At 44.3% G+C, this 16,273-nt stretch overlaps 1 long non-coding RNA gene across 1 annotated transcript in view; it reads right to left on the reverse strand.

Annotated features, from left to right (window-relative positions):
- Nucleotides 1–14,774, reverse strand: part of LOC131830421 (uncharacterized) — a 72,403-nt gene extending 57,629 nt beyond the window's left edge. The window contains exon 1 of the long non-coding RNA XR_009353149.1: nucleotides 14,685–14,774. This is a non-coding gene — a long non-coding RNA (uncharacterized LOC131830421). The remainder of the gene's footprint in view (nucleotides 1–14,684) is intronic.
- Between the last annotated feature and the right edge of the window lie 1,499 nt (nucleotides 14,775–16,273).

The following is a 16,273-nucleotide window of genomic DNA, read 5'->3' on the forward strand; positions in this document are numbered from 1 at the left end:
TCTTTTAAATAGAATTTAAAAGAAAATAAAACTCCCTACAGCCTCACAACTGACAAACCCCAATTGTAATTGACCAACTAATGCTTCAGCAAGAAGACTGCTCCTGTGGACTCAGAAAAGCAGAATGTATGCAAATCGTGCCCAGTTCCTGGAAGTCCTAACCCCACCCCCTTTATCTCTTATTCTGGAGAGAGGATGAAGAAACAAGTGTGTAAGGTTGCTACTATTATACAGATACCTGCACTTGTGCCCACTTACAAAGCAAGTAAATACCCCATAAGCTCTGGTCCTTTTAGCACTAAGGACGGGTTGCTCATGGCCCAACTCATGGCTGAGTGTGTGGCCTACAGGTGCCTAGATCCGTGCCCTGTGGCTCTGTCCTATAACAAAGAGTTTCAAGTAACAGGCTCTGGGGACTTGTGTTAGAAGCAGTGGTCTGACATTTACTTTCTTAGGAAAGTAAACTGTGATTCCCACTTGGTTGGCATACCACTTCTTCTATGGGAAGAGACAGCTTGAACTCGGGAAAAGAAGCAAGGCTTTGCCAATATGAGCCACTGTTGGGGTTGGAGACTGGAGCACTCTCTCCCCAGGCTTGCCTCCTGGGCTAATCCTCTTGTCTTCCTGGATCTCACTTGCCAGGGCTCCTGTTCGCCCATAGCATCTTGTAATAACATTCAGTCAAAACAGAACCCTCCATTTAAACCATTGTGTGGCTTTCAGTTTACCTTGGGATAGAAAGTGAAGTCATCCACAAGGTCCTGCCTGGTCTGGCCCTTTCCCACCTCCCAGCTCTTCGCACACACCACACCCCAGTTGCTCTCTGTTCTCCAGCTTCACCCATCTTCTGCCTTCTCTCAGGCCCTAGTTCTTGCCTCTCCACGGTCACTGCACATTCCTCACCCCTGCCTGGAAGGTTCTTGAGGAAACCCTCTCTGACCTCCTTGACTGACCAGGTCTCCGTGTCAGAGGTTTTTTGGGTACCTTTGCGGTACATGTTCTAATTTGACCCATGTCTCTCTCACCAGCAAGACAGTAAGCTCCGTGCTGGATTTTGTTCATCTTATACCCCACAGGGGCTATGGCATTCCATAATATTAATGGTGAAAACAACGACCATTAGCCACCTACTTGAGCTGGGCATTGCAGAAATGCTCTCACCTCTTCATCTCAGAACAACTCCATGAGGCATACTAGCCTCACAACACAGATGAAGATAGTGAGGCTCAGGAGGGTAAACAAGTTACCTCACAGTTGTTAAGTAAGGAGCTGGGATTTGAACCCAGGGACTTTTGATTGTAAAGCCCATACTCAACCAATACTCTATATATCTGACAATTATAGCTCTCTCTCTCTTTCTCTCTCTCTCTCTCTCACACACACACACACACAGTCATACACCATGCTTCTACCATCTCTTCGTCATCTTTGTTCCATCCCCACCCACTCTGCATAACTCATGGCTGACCCAGAGCACGGATTCAATAAATGCTGCTTGTTGAAACCTGGTCTGGCAATCTGAAGTCAATGTTCCTTCTGCAAAGGCACAAGTGCAGGATTGCCACTGAAAATCATTTAAGGGACACATTCAGTCAGCATCAGTCAGATCCCCCATCCCGGGCATTTCCTCACGACCAGGTATTAGATGAAGACTGAATGACCCAAAACATTATTTGCCAAATAATGTATTGGCGAACAATATTCCTAAGGATATCAATAAGCACAAAAAATGGGTTCTATCAGCCAAGTGGGGAAGGTGTGCATTAAACAGAGTTCCACAGGCTCCCTGGTGGTAAAATTTCATAGTCTTTCATGAGCTAATGTGTACTGACAGTCCCCAAAAGCAGTTGGGGTAGACACTTTTTCTTCAAACAACTCGGGCACCCAGAACCTTCTTTTCAGGGAGCCTACACTGGCTAGAGTTCCAGGGAAATGCTTTGAGCATCCACTAACCCATGGTACAATTCTCCTCTTCACTTTGTCGGTGAAGCTGTGGAGGCTCTGACATCTTCAGTGCCGCACTGGTGTCTTGTACTTGGCAGTGGCCAATCTAATAAATACTCAAGATTCAGTAATGCTTAGCTACAGGGACTCTATCACTTGCCAGCTTTAAAGTCTGGTATATTTCAGCCAGAAACTCACATGGCAACTGCTTCTCTTGCCTCCCTTCTTGGCAGTGGCTCTCAACTTTCTTGATTTACATATGATCCCCATTAGGTGCAAAAGCCCCATGGCTTCCTCTCCCAGGTACCTTGGCCATCAACACTTCAGTGGAAGGTAATGAGAATAGGGAGTCTGCTTAAATGAAGCATGGGGGAGGAAATACTAAGATAATATCTATTTTTTTAAGGAAATAATAGAACAGATCTGCCAAATAACTATGGTAGAAAGAAGCCTCTCTCCTGGTTGACTGAGGGTCTCAAAGGCTCCTCTGACATTGTTCCCATTGAGGGAAGAATTCAAGGCAAGACTCTGACAGCACCATCCATTAATTCAACACACATTTCATTAGGGGATGAGTATTTTTACATTGCTAACATTGTTCAAAGCCCACCTTTTCTCTCTTTCAATAGATAATTTTAAGAACTTATGTGCAAGGAGCTGTTGAGTTGATTGTTTTCCATACCTGATTTTGGAGAGCTTTGAAAGAATTCAATACAATTTGGAGAATAAAGAGAACTTCCAGCCAAGAAGTAAGACTATTTCTAAGGAGGGCCTGTGAATTGTTTGGAGCTCAGGATATACCTTCTGGAGGAAGTCTCAGGCTGCTGATAATAATAAATAATAATAATGATAGATATTGGAAATAGTCATTGAGTGTTTATGTTTCTGGCTTTTTACAAAGCACTTAGTACTCATTTTCTCACTCCAGCCCTGCACAATACTGCTGTGAGTTTTACAATGGCCATCTCTGTTTTCCAGGGGGAAGAAACTGAGGCTTGAGGAGATGCAGTAACTTATTTTGGGTCCATATTTGGTAAGTGGCGGAACAGGGACTACAGCCCAGCCCCAGCACAGAGCCACGCCAGCAAAAGGCTGTGCAACTGCAAGGCTGTGCTGACATATGGCAGAAATCTGCACAGTCATAATTGCAGCATCTGTTACAAGGAAATAATAGCATTTAGTAAAGGCCTCTTTTTTATAGTGAACATTAAGGATTTAAGAAAAGAAGCCGTGGTTCAAGAAATTGGTTTTCTACCAAAGATTTCTTAGTACACCGTTTGCATTTCCCAATTCCTGATCCCTGCCACCCTTGGCAGCTTTCATTCCGGCGCTTCATGGTCTATCTCAGGAAACTCGAGTACAAGCCAGATACAAGCCGACTGGCCAAAGGAGCGCAGGGCAGCTCTGCTCTCCACACTCACAACCAGGTTCCTGCAGCCATAATGGGAGGAAAGGACATCACATCTGCACAGCCTGAGCAAACCAGGGGACAAATCAACCAATTAACGGATTCAAACTAACTGATAACCAAATGGTCAATCCAAATTATTCAAAGAACACTGCAACAGAAAAATAAACAGGAAACATGAAAGGCAATCCACAAAAAAGTAAACACAAATGGCCATAAGCTAGGAATTACTGAGATACCAATAACAATGAAGTTCACTGGGCCATTACATTTACAATGTTTGGATTGGTTTGGTTTGTTTTTTTTTAAACATGGCAGTATTTCTGAGGATCCATGGGAAAGGCACTCCCATTTTCTGCCAGTGAATGGTGCTACAACTACTCTGTGCAGCAACTGGAAATGTGCACCAAACACCCTTAGAAAGTGCATATCCTTTGCTTAGCAACTCCACTTCAAGGATTCTATCCTGAGGAAATAAACAGGGATGTACCATAAGATCAGCTACAAGCAATGTGTCCTGTATGACCCCATTTTTTGTAAACAAAACAAAACAAAAATGTATATATATGTATATATATAAAGAATTTATATACATAGACACACACATCTTTAAGACTATGTCTAGGAGAATATAAACCAAATTATAAATTATGGTTATCACTAGATTGCAAAATAAGGACTGGTTTTATATGCCCTATTTTTGTATTCAATGAATATGTATTAATACTATAATATTTTAGGTGGTATTATGTATATATTTTTAGATTATATTCATATGTATAGATATAGATATAATATACATATAGATATATAATTCAAGCCAATGAACCCACTCTGCATTTTTTTGCAGGGCCAGGGGGTGGGGATGACTTATCCGGACCAGTGGTCTCCAGAATAGGTCATGTGCACGCCAGGGCGTACAGAAGATGTTACACTGAGATGTGGGGAGAAAATATGAGAGCTTCTATTTATATTTTATTTTTCATCAAAAAATAAGAAAGAGGTTAAGTGTTAGGAACACTTAATGACCTAGCTGACACTGGTCCCTTACTGGGTCCACAGGTGAGCCTGGAGTGAGTAACATGTGACCTGAGGGAGTCCCAAAGGAGACTGGACTCCCGGGGCCTAGGCCTCACCTACTTCCTCCCTTGCCTTCAGTGCCTCATGCTGGGCCTCAGTTGACACATGCCCAGGGACTGATTCACGACTCTGGTATTCAGATTCAATGAAACCGGCCTTCAGGAAATAGGCAAGTAGCTTTAAAAGAGTCCTGCCAAGAAACGGCAGTTGCAGACGATAATGACAATATTGCAAGCACAGCAAACGGCAAAAGAAAGCTCTCTGTGACACTTGTGCTCCCCGTGAGAGCAAGTCCTGGGCCATGTTATTAGATAAAAGTAATGACAATCTAATCAGATCTGACAAGAAGTCAGCCAGAAGGAGCCAGAGCATCCTGGGAGGTGGAGGTGATGTTTTAACGATGACAAGGATAAGGGAGACAGAAACCGAGTCCCAGCTTGGAGGACTGTGGATATTGTGTGAAAAAGCGAAGTGCACAACAGGGAGCAATCATCATCAACTGCGGTAAAACAGGAGGGAGATACTATCTGTACTGGCAGGTCCGCGTGTTGAAAAACGACCCTGGAAGGATAAACCAGACACAAACAGTAGCTGTAACTTGCTTCGAAGAGCAAGACCTGAGGAGACTGGCAGGGAGGGGAGGAGACATTTCAGGCTTTTATTTAACAAGTTATGAGGTTTACACCATATGAATGTGTTACCCCCTCAAAAAGGTAAAATATTTTAATTCCCTTTTTCCTTAGGCCCTTCCCGAACATTTCTGAACATTCTACAAAAAGCCTTCTACTCTTAGACTCTGCCCTACTGGTTTATGAGAGCTGGTTTAAAAGCTGTGAGAGCTGGTTAGATTTGACTCGTTCCTAACACTTGCTGATTTTCCTCCAAAAATCTATTCCTTGGAACATTTCTGAATGTGGCAAAGGAAAGAAAGGGAGGGAGAAGGGGAGGAAGGGAGAGGAGAGATGATCTGAATGAGTGCCACCTGCCTTCAATCCAGGGAGACACCAACCTGTTCCCCCCAGAACCTATTCCATCTCCTCCACATTCCCCCACCATCTGTAACAAACTTTTGCCTCTATTTGATAGAAATTGTGCCACTGCCTTCTGAATGGCACACAGGTCACTGGGTTAGAAATACTACCCTTGTACAACAGAGCCCATCCCAACCCTCCTGGGAATATCCAATTGACTGAATAGGCAAGCCACAACCATCCACTCAGACAATGGCTTTAACACTGTCCTAGGAAGTGGTTTAAAAAGAAATTATATTGAGACTAAAAGTCTTACAAAATCCCCAGGCAACTTCTGGTTTCGGGTCCAGCACATGAAAGCCTTGTCATTACTTGCCAAAGCAGGGCTACTCCCCTCACCTCTGAAGGATTTCCAAGGGTCTTCAGGAAATTCTAAAGAGCTCAATAAGTCCAGAACCCACAGAACTCGGGTCAGGTGTTCTAAATGTTACAAATTAAAACTCAAAAAGAGATCCTCAATACCACCATCCTCTTTGTCCTTCTAAGGGAATATTGTGATTTTCTCTTTTTTTAAATGTACACCTCGATCTCTTTTCCATGTCTATTTTGCCATTTTTATTGTGGCTGACAGTGTTCTTTAAAAGGTATAAATACCTTAAATATTCCAAGGTATATTTAAAAGTCTTTCCAAGAATGGCTTTTACAAGGACCCACCTTTCCTGTGGATTCCAAAGCAGTTCCTGGAAGGAAGAAAATCCCCCAGGTTGACCTGTTAAGAACTGAGTGTACTTGACATCACTAGTCATCAAGGAAATCAAATAAAACCCACAATGAGATACCACGTCATACCCACCAGGATGGTCATAATCAAATATATGGACAGTAACATGTTGGTGAGGATGTGGAGAAACTGGAAACCCTGTACATTGCAGGTGGGAATGAAAAATGGTGTAGCCACTGTGGAAAACAGTTTGACATCTCCTCAAAGAGCTACACATAAAATTACCATGTGTGCAATTCTACTCCTAGGTAGATATCCAAAAGAATGGAAAACAGTTATTCAAGGAAAAACTTGTACTTAGAAGTTCACTCATCACTATTCACAATCACCAAAAGGTAGAAATTACCCAAATGTTCGTCGACAGATGGATGGATAATCAAAGTGTTGTATGGCCATGTGGTGGAATATTATTCAGCCATGAAAAGGTATGAAGTGCTCAGATGTGCGGCAACATAGATGAACTCTGAAAGCAGTAAGTGAAAGAAACAAGACACAAAAAGACTCATTTTTTATGATTCCATGTATATGAAATACAAAAGGTGAATCCAAAAAGATCAGTGGCTACAAGAGATGGGGTACTTGGGCAAGTGGGGAATGACTGCTTGATGGGTATGGGGTTTCTCTTTGAGGTGGTGAAAAAGTTTTGAAACTATCTAGTGGTGATGGTTGCACAACTCTGGAAATACACTAAACGCCATGGAATTGTAGGCTTTAACATGGTTAATTTTATATTACATGATTATTTTGATTAAAAAATCCTAAGGGGTGTTGGTCCCCATCCTATGGCTTGTGGTCTCCTCATTTCCTCTCCATGTAGATCATGGGTAAATGACAAATTAAGCCACAAAAGCGTATGCCTGTGCTCTTATTTCCATGCCAGTTCTCACTTGTGCCCAGGAGCAAGACTGGCCAGTTACTCTGCCCTACCTAAACTTTACCCCCTTCCTATTCTAGTACTTCACAGACACTGCTGATGATTCTGCTAGGTAATACTAATTTCACTGAGCACCTCCTATTTCCACAGTCACTAAGCTAAGTACTTAGCGTGTATTAGCTCATGTAATCCTCCCAACAAGGCCATTAAGTGGGATCATCATTGTCCCCATTGTACACTTGACGGAACAGGGGAGGACTTTCTCCAGGCACCTGGGCAGTGGCAACACTGGGCCAGGAACGCAGATGGCAATGTTTCCAAAGTCATGATATAAATCTATTCTCTAAGATGTGAATACTGTTCCCCCAAAAATAAAGTGAGAATTTCTATTAATATAATAAAGGCTCTGAAAATAATCTTTCAGGAAAGAAATTTTGAATGTGTTTTTCCCAATGTTTTCCAAAAATAGTGACTACAGAGCTCATTCTCTCTCTCTTACCCCTCCTGCTCCTCCTCCCTCTCTTCATCTCTCTCATTCAGAGAACTTCTCTTAACATCCTAGGGGACATTCATGTTTCTGGGACCAGAGAGTGGAAAATGCTGCATCAGAAGGGTGAATGGTCAAACCAGAGAGGCCTCTCCAGCTAAATAATGTCAAAGAAAACCCCAGTCATGACACTGACTATAACAGTAAGGCAGGCTTTATTGGAGACCACTGAGCTGGGTTTAGGGACCACAGCAATGGCTTCTGAAGAACAGGAGAGAGATTGGGTCCAACTCCAAACCTGATAAGGAAAAGTGAGAACATATGGTCAAGGAGCCAGTTGGGGGTAAGTTGGGTAGAAATTTACTAAGAGGAGACATCAGGGGTTGGGGAGGTCCTGGCTAAACCTGGACCTAGCAGGATTTTTGCTGAAGGCAGGCCGAGGTGATCAGACATCACCCAGACGACAGTGGAGGAAAAGGAACCAGATCAGATATCGAGGGTGGAGACTCTGGCTAACCCCACTTAGCAGGATTCTTGCAAAAACTGGATGAAGCAGGACGGACCCAGAGGCCCAAAAGTCAAGTCCTCATTGGGAAGAGGGCTCAGAGGAGCCTGGCTGAAGTTTGATCAAGGAGAGACTCTGTCAACAAGCCAGCTGCTGAACTCCTATGCCAGACTCTGAAAAAAAAAATAACAGGGCAAAATGCAGAAAGACAGACTAGGAGGCTGGAGAGGAGCAGGATGAACCAAAGAAGATGTTATAATCAGGGCTTCCCACAGGGATTCTCAGCCCTGAAACACATGGAAATCCCCTGTAGAACATAAAAACAAGCAAAGAAACCACCTCTGCCCGCCTTCCAAAGATCTGAGTCTGGATAGAGCTCAGGCATCTGTGCGTGTGTCAGTCTCCCCAGGTGAGTCTAGAGTGCAGGTGGGGTGGCTGCTTACTGTGCCAGGCTGGGTCTCCCTCCCAATGAGGGTCACAGACCTTCCCCCAGGAAGATACCCTTATAGGCTGCAGTTTTCTTGAAGAAAAGCTGTCCTTGGCAGCTCTGACCTCAAGAAGTTAAGACCCTGACAAGGGCCAGGACGAGGAAGGAAGGAGGAAGCAGCATCTCTCCCATCTTCACTGGAGCCAGAGCCATTAAGCAGAAAGGACTTCCTCTCCCCCGGAATTTCCACGCTCACCATCAAAAGCCAGAAACAGATGAGTGATTACAGTTCCTTATAATCAAGCCATTTCTTAAGGCCTCCCTTTCATTGATTTCCTAAATAAATGGATTTTGGGGGAGATGGATTTATTGCCAATCAATCCTGTCAGCCCTCCATATCATAAATGTGTATTTACTTTTACAAAGTACTTCCTGTGTTCTGGTTTTGGGATGTGGCTTGAGATATGTGCATCCTGGAGACGTTAAGAAATTCCATTTTATTTTGTTGTTTGCCTCCAGGCTTTCTGGGTGCCCATTTCCCTGGTATCTTTGCCTTTACATTAATGGTTTTCAAAGGGTTCCCCAGGACCATCACCACCAGCAGCAGCAGGGAGCACGTGAGAAATGCAGTTTCCTGGGCTTCATTCTGGTCTTCTGAATCAGAAACCCTGGAGCATGGAGCAGCAATCTGTATTTTGACAAGGCCTTCAGGCCATTCAGAGGCACAGTAAGACTGCTTTCAATTATTGTGCTTACTACCCCAAAAGCCCACACTTTGCAGGAAACAGTCTGTGTCTTTAAGCTCATCCCTTAGATTTCTAGGCTTCAGTTTAATCAGACATGCAGGGGATCTATTGAGCACCCACAAGGGCTGGACTCGGAAAACTTACAACACCCCAATGAGGCTTGACTTCATTTTAAGATGGAAAATCAAGGCCTAGAGAGTCAAACCACAGTGAAGGTCTCAGCTGGTGAAGATCAGAGCTGGGTCTCAAACTCATCTATCTGCAGCCAAAGCAGCAACACCCCGGGAGCCCCGTCTAGCCTCCAGCTCCAGAGTATCCTAGCTCCCAAGGCGGGCCTGTCTACAGGAAGATGGCCAACCGCAGATCCTCTAGTTCTTTAAAACAACTGATCCCGGCCGAATGGAGGGGAAGTAGGGTGCTTGCAGCAGCTGAATCTGTTCAGAGGAAAGATATTACAACAAACCCACCCCTGTTCTCTGTTAAATAGCAAGCACCCTTTCCCTGGAAAAGACACTAACATGCATTTAATTTATGCTTCCTGAGCACCCAATGCTCTGCAGAGTCTAGGAATAAGTACAGAGAATGAGGCAAAGGTCCCTGACCAATGGTGACAAGGGCTTGCCCCCGGTGAGCCCTTGGCCCAGCCATGGTACAAAACAAGTTCATGTCATCATCATGCTAGCCTATTAGTTAGGGAACTGAGACTTTGAATGAGATCAGGTCTTTGTGGTGCACAAGAATGGTGAACCCCGAGGGGCCTGAAGGGCAGGGGCGAAGGTGCATTCATAGTTTGCAAAGAAAGAATGGGATTCCAAGTAGCAAGTACAGGTACCTAGGCCTTTGCCCCACTCTGACCCATGAATTTCCTGGCGGTGGAACTGTGAAAACAGAATAGTTTCTGAAGGCTTCAGAAGGGAGAAAGGTGCTCAAATAGTTCTGGTTTGCAGAAGAGGACTTGCCCTATCCCACTCCCCTCCTGGCCCCAGAGCCTTGAACTACAAATATGCTATCAGAAGTCACCTACCCTCAGGTTGTATCACAGGCACCTGTCCTTCCTTCTGGGCAGAAGGCCCTTTCTCTCCAGCAGGCCTACACACCAGCAACCTGAGCCCCACCTCTCCCACCACCCTATCCTCTGGGGTTCACATCCCAGGCTGCCTTGGCCTCCCAGAGCAGAGGAAGCCCCAAAAGATCACAGAGCCATCTCCGGGGGGAGAGGCGGTGGGCAGTGAGAGCTGAGGGGCACACACTTTCGGAGGTCCAGCACACAACCCATCTTCAACAGATTTCGTTCCACTTTTGGGGTGACAGTTATGGAGTACTCCTGAAGATGTCATGTTTAAGGGAAGCAAATTCAGTCTTTGCTGCTTCATTCCACGAGACACATAATACAATTTTAGGGGTGTGGAAGCGTATGCATTACGATCAGAACCACAAACCAGCCCAGAGCTTGAATGGATGCCAGGAGACCAGCCCCCATCTAGGAGGGCAGGGAGATCATAGGGAGAAGCTCTTAGGTTCAGTCTTGGGCTTTTGTTATGGGATAGATTCCTAGGAGTCCACTGTGTGACTGGCACCACCAGACCCCCTCCTTCACTTGCTCCTTAGTGCATACTAATCAGAACTGGAAAGCAAAGACCAGGAGCCTGTTCGAGAACATCTATGGAAGGGAAGGTATGGTGGATCTGGTGGCTTGTCCTGGTGGTCTACCAGCTCAAACCTCATGGTGGAGAAGAGGCTGCCGGACCACTACCACAGTAGCCGAAGGGATCTAGGGGATGGCACGTGGTGAGGATTCCTGAGTCCAGCCAGAGTTGTAGATCTGGCCCTGGGTAGAGTGACACAAGTGTCCTTTCACCATAGTTCACTCAGCTGTATATTTATGTTTTATGCAGTGGAATGTTTACCATATTTCATAATTTTTTTGAAACATAGCTTTAAAAAAAAAAAAGCCATCCTGAGCATTTCCACTTTAATCACAATATTGCTGCCAAGGCCTCCTGAAAATGATGCGATGCATGAGTCAGGAAATGTCTGTGAAAGGGAAATGTCACTCTTTAGGCACCATAAGACAGAGGAATTTGATTTCATTCTGTGGGTAGTGGCCGATGGGAGATATACCCCTTCTAGAGTACAGGAGCCCATGTCTCCAGGTTCAGAGGGATGCGGAGCGGCAGACAGCCTGGAGGAGGGGCCTCACGGCACCCGCTTGGGAGGCCAGGCTGTTGAGTGTTGGCACTGGGCTGAGAGATGCAGGACGGCCATGTTGGCAGCTGCTGAAAGAAGTTGCTGCCAGGGGCCCCCCACAGGAGCCCGCCTCCCTGATCTCTGCTACCATCGCTGCAGATTATGTGAGGTAAAATGTGTTTTTATAAAGCCTCTCCCAACTTTTCATTAGCTTGCTTTTTTCTTAACGAGAAAACTAATCAGGAGGAACCACAAGAAAGCCCCAGCTGGATTTGAGCTCTTTCCAGTGTGGCCAAATGTGGCTGAACTCAGACCAAATAAAGATGTTTACTGACAGCCTAATAAACAAATGGGCCCCTTTGGATGTAACCTTGATGAATGGAGCATCCAGGTGTTTTCAATAATGGCAATAAGCACTACAACTCAAAGTATTTCTGATTCAAGTATAATGCATTATTAGGCCATTAGAGGCTGAGCACGGAGGACCATTTGGACACAGCCCTATCAATAATGCTGCTTCCCAGCCTGCATTTAGGCCCAGGGAATTAGTCATCCTGATATTCTATTTAATAAAAACCTCAAGAAGAAGCATCAAAAATCACATTACATTTTAACAGGGTTACAGCAGCCCAGGAGAACCACAAGTTTAATTTTCATAAGAGCATTCATTCCTCAATTATGTCAGACATGAAAATGTAAATGGCAAATTTAATGCTAACAATATCCCTCAAAGCACATTGGCAGGTAAAGGCACAATTATGTTGAGTAGCTGCTGGCTGCATATCAAGCAGCCCCCAAAGTGAGACTTGGGGTGCAGAGAGGAGGAGGGATTCGGGCTACTTAGCTGGAAGAGTTCCAGCCCCTTGGGTGGGGGAGGGGAGGGAACACTTACGAGTCTTAGGGACATGGGCTCCCTTGCACCCACTCATGGCATTTCTACTGGGTGCCAAAAGCCCAGTTCATTCAATGGCAGCAGTCAAAAGATGCCAATGAAGGCATTCCAGGGCCTAAAAGTGAAAAGAACTCCCAGGGGATGACCAGGAATTGCATGGAGTATTTGAGATGGGCATCTGTATTTTCAACAAAAGCCCATGTTAGAGATTCCACTTCCTTCAGAAGACTAGACCACTTCTCTGGCCAAGAGAGTAATACAAAGAAAGGATTATTATTTCTACTTTTAATGGAAGCCACTGACATCAGCTGTCAAAGAATTTCACTGCCTTTTTCTAGAAAGAAAATTGCCTCTGCAAGATGTCCATGATATACTGATAAATTTTTAAAAAGGAATAATCTATAGCAAGAAAAAACCAGATATGAATTGTGGAGGTATATGCATAGGAAATCATCTGGAAGATTATACACCAAATTAAAGGTATCTAATGAGCATGCATTACTTTTGTAAGCAAAAATAATAATATCAAAGATTTTTTTAAGACAGACTCCATTAGAGAAGGTCCATTCATGGATAGAGCCCTCTCTCCAGTGACAAGCAGTTATACAATTTCTTCTGAGTTTCTCTGTGTCTGTAATTAAATCAGAATCATAAACTACAGGAGCAGAAAGAAGGTTCAGATGCAATCTGGTCTTGTCCTTCCCCTCACTTGGAGAAAGCTGAGACCCAGAGAGTTTCATTCAGTCCATAAGGATTTGCCAAGAGTTCAAAATGTGCCAGGCAGGACTCAAGGCTCTGGGCTTCTCTCTAGGGCTTCTATCTGCTTGGAGCAGATACACCACCGATAACTGGATCCCATGGAACCTGATACATGACAGCAAATTTTACCATTCTTTCCCTTTGGGGAATTCTCTTGGAAGTTTGCCTTTCTAAAGATCTACTCAAATGTTTTTATTTCAAGTAATGTAATGAGTCACTGTTAGAAATATTCTTTGTTTTTTTCACATGAGAAAGATTTTATAAAGATATTTTAAAATTTTTTTTCAGACTGTATTATTTTGTGTGTGAAAGGCCCAACAAGGAAAATGTAAGAAGGCACAAACTTTAACTGGATGCCAACAAACTTTGAACGGCCCGGTAAGAAGAAATAAGGGTCCATGCTAGGGCTGTAACTGAAAAGTATGATGCAACAGAACAAATGAAAGAGATACTTAGGAGGTAAAACCTTCAGAATGTATCAACTGAGTGGATGTGGGGATGAGAGGGGGAAGAATCAAGGATAAATGTGGGAAGATACAGCTTTAGAAGCTAGGGAATGGTGATGTCTCCAATACCTAGGAAAAACAAGAGAGTCGTTTGGTTAGGGTGGGGTAGGGAATTAATTTATCTTTAGGCAGACTGAGTTTGAGAAACCTTTGCTACATTTGAGGAAAAATTCTGATGGACACAGAGTCTGGAGTTCCAGAGAAAATTCTACTTGGAGACACAGATTTGTAATATGACTCCATCATAGGACAGTGGTGAACACTGTGATAATGAATGAGTGTTTTGGCCTAGGCAGAAAGTGAATGAGAAGCAAAAGTAGTTACCATTGTCTAGTAAGGAACAAAAATGTTAAAGCCTTACGCAAAATAAGAAGAACTGATACAGGTGACAGGGAAGGAATAGAGAAGTAGTAAAACACCAGGACAGTGATAAATTACAAACACAACAGAGCAGTTTCTGGGGAAAAGCCGATGAGTCATGCTTCTCTAGCCAGGGGAGGTCTCCTGGACAATACGTGGCATGAGAAATGGGAGAGGTGTCAAATTTCATAAAAGGTAATGGAGCCTCATGTCCAAAGGCCATGCAGATCACAAGAAGCCAGCAACTAAAGGTGGGGAGAGTTCTTAGCATTATGGAGGAGGCATGGCTCTTTGGGTTTCCTCACTTGGAATTTGACAAAACTCACCAAATCATAGAAAATTCGCCATATCATGGGAAATTTTATTGATGCCTGATTTCTGGCTGAACCCCAGGGAAGCTGAGGCAAAGCATGCAAAGCCCTAGCTCTCAGACATTTTGAACAAGGCTTATTTTTTTTTTTTTATTTTTCCAAAAGAAAACACTCTTCTCCCACGACAACACATCATGACCGACTCCCAATTCTCAGCTCTCCTCAATACTTAACAACCCACACCCTATGATAGGGGTAGAGGAAACCTTGTCAGGAGAAATGGGAGACATGTGCCTGCTACAGAGACCTTCAGCTGCCTTGGCCACATCCGCCTTCTCTCTGCCAGCAGTGAGTATCTGCCACATGCTAAGTATCTTGATTCTTGGGTCCTTTCTCTATGCCCAGCAGCAAAAGAACAGAGGAGATTAAAATCAACTAGATCCTACCTGTCAGCCAGGAAGAATATTCTAAGATAAAGAATCATACGTTGTCTTCATGTGGTGGACCAGAAGACAACACAGGCAGGGCTGGCCAAGAATCTGACTCATGACAGTAAACCAGTGGGGACATTTTAACTAGACGTTTGACTCTGGGATCTTGTCACGTAAGTACCTCCCCTTTCCTCCTGGAGCCTTCATGACCATATATGACTGCTAAAGAGCATGGTGAGAGAAGAGAGGGGTTAAGAATGAGGAAATGACACAGTATAATAGCCAAGTTCAAGGATGGCAAACCCCTGGTATTGTGCTGGGAGAGTAACTTCGTTCCCTCTAGCTTCATGTTTCCACATGAGGGCCATGACTGACTCTCTTGGCCACTCCTAGCCCCTGTGGAAGAGGAGTGAACTACCAGACTGTCTAACTGGAAGCAAACACTTGTCTGAGGATGCACCTGTGTCCCCAAAAGCCTGTAGAAATCCCCACCAACAGAAGGCATTACTGCTTTTGTGGGTTCCCAACAGAAACATGTGGAGAAACAGATTGCACTGGTGGCAATTTTGGTGAAACAGCTGGAAGGGCTCCATTTTGCACAAAATAAATCTGCAACATAATGTAAGTCATGACATGCACCAAGAATGAGCTTCTACTGGCAAATACACCAATGCAGCTGGGACACTGGTTTTGCCCAGAAGAGACTGACAGAAATGACAAATGAACACACATTAACTGAATGAGAATTGGAACACCCAAGGAGAGAACGAGAATATGTATTCAGGCCTTCCTGTGTGCTGAGCACTGCATTCTATATATGTTATAACCATCTCATCTGTATGCTAATTCCCTTGGACAGTTAGGGAAACAGCATCAGAGAGACTGGGCAACTTGCCCGAGATCACACATAAAAAGAGGCAAAGGTAGCACTTGGAGACCTCAGGCCTGTCTAGTTCCAAATCCCCTGGTCTGTCCACTCACATGTATGGCCAAGTGGAAAGCAATGTGTTTTCCTCATTTTCTCTTTGCTTATAGTTTCAGTCCTATGCCAGAGCAGAAAGCCCATTGTCTAGACATAGCAGAGCAGAAGTTTGAGTTTGAACTTGGGCTTCAGAAAAGTCCTAGGATCTGGTAAGGGACTTAGCTGCTGCTGCAAGGGAGGTGGCAGGACCACAAACTTTGAGGACGATGGGCCCAAGTTCAATCCTAGCTCTGCCATTTCTTAATTAAGTGATATTACACAAGATCCTTTAACCTCCGAGCCTCAGTTTCCTCTTCTGGAGAATGAGGTTGATGATAGATGCCTCAGAGAATTGTTATTAAGTGCTTAAAGTATACTTAAAGTTAAAAGGAGGGCACCTGAGTGGCTCAGTCAGTTAAGCGTCTGCCTTCGGCTCAGGTCATGATCCCAGGTCCTAGGACCAAGCCCCACATCAGGCTCCCTGCTTAGCAGGAAGTCTACGTCTCTCTCTGTCCCTTCCCTGCTCATGTTCTCTTTCTCCCTCTCTCTCTCACTCTCTCTTGTGCGCACATGAGCGAAAAAATAAATGCATAAAAAAATCTTTTTAAAAAAGTAATAATGTTGGGGCACCTGGGTGGTTCAG

This window comes from Mustela lutreola, chromosome 4 (assembly GCF_030435805.1).
Source record: "Mustela lutreola isolate mMusLut2 chromosome 4, mMusLut2.pri, whole genome shotgun sequence".
In the NCBI taxonomy this organism is placed as follows: domain Eukaryota; kingdom Metazoa; phylum Chordata; class Mammalia; order Carnivora; family Mustelidae; genus Mustela; species Mustela lutreola.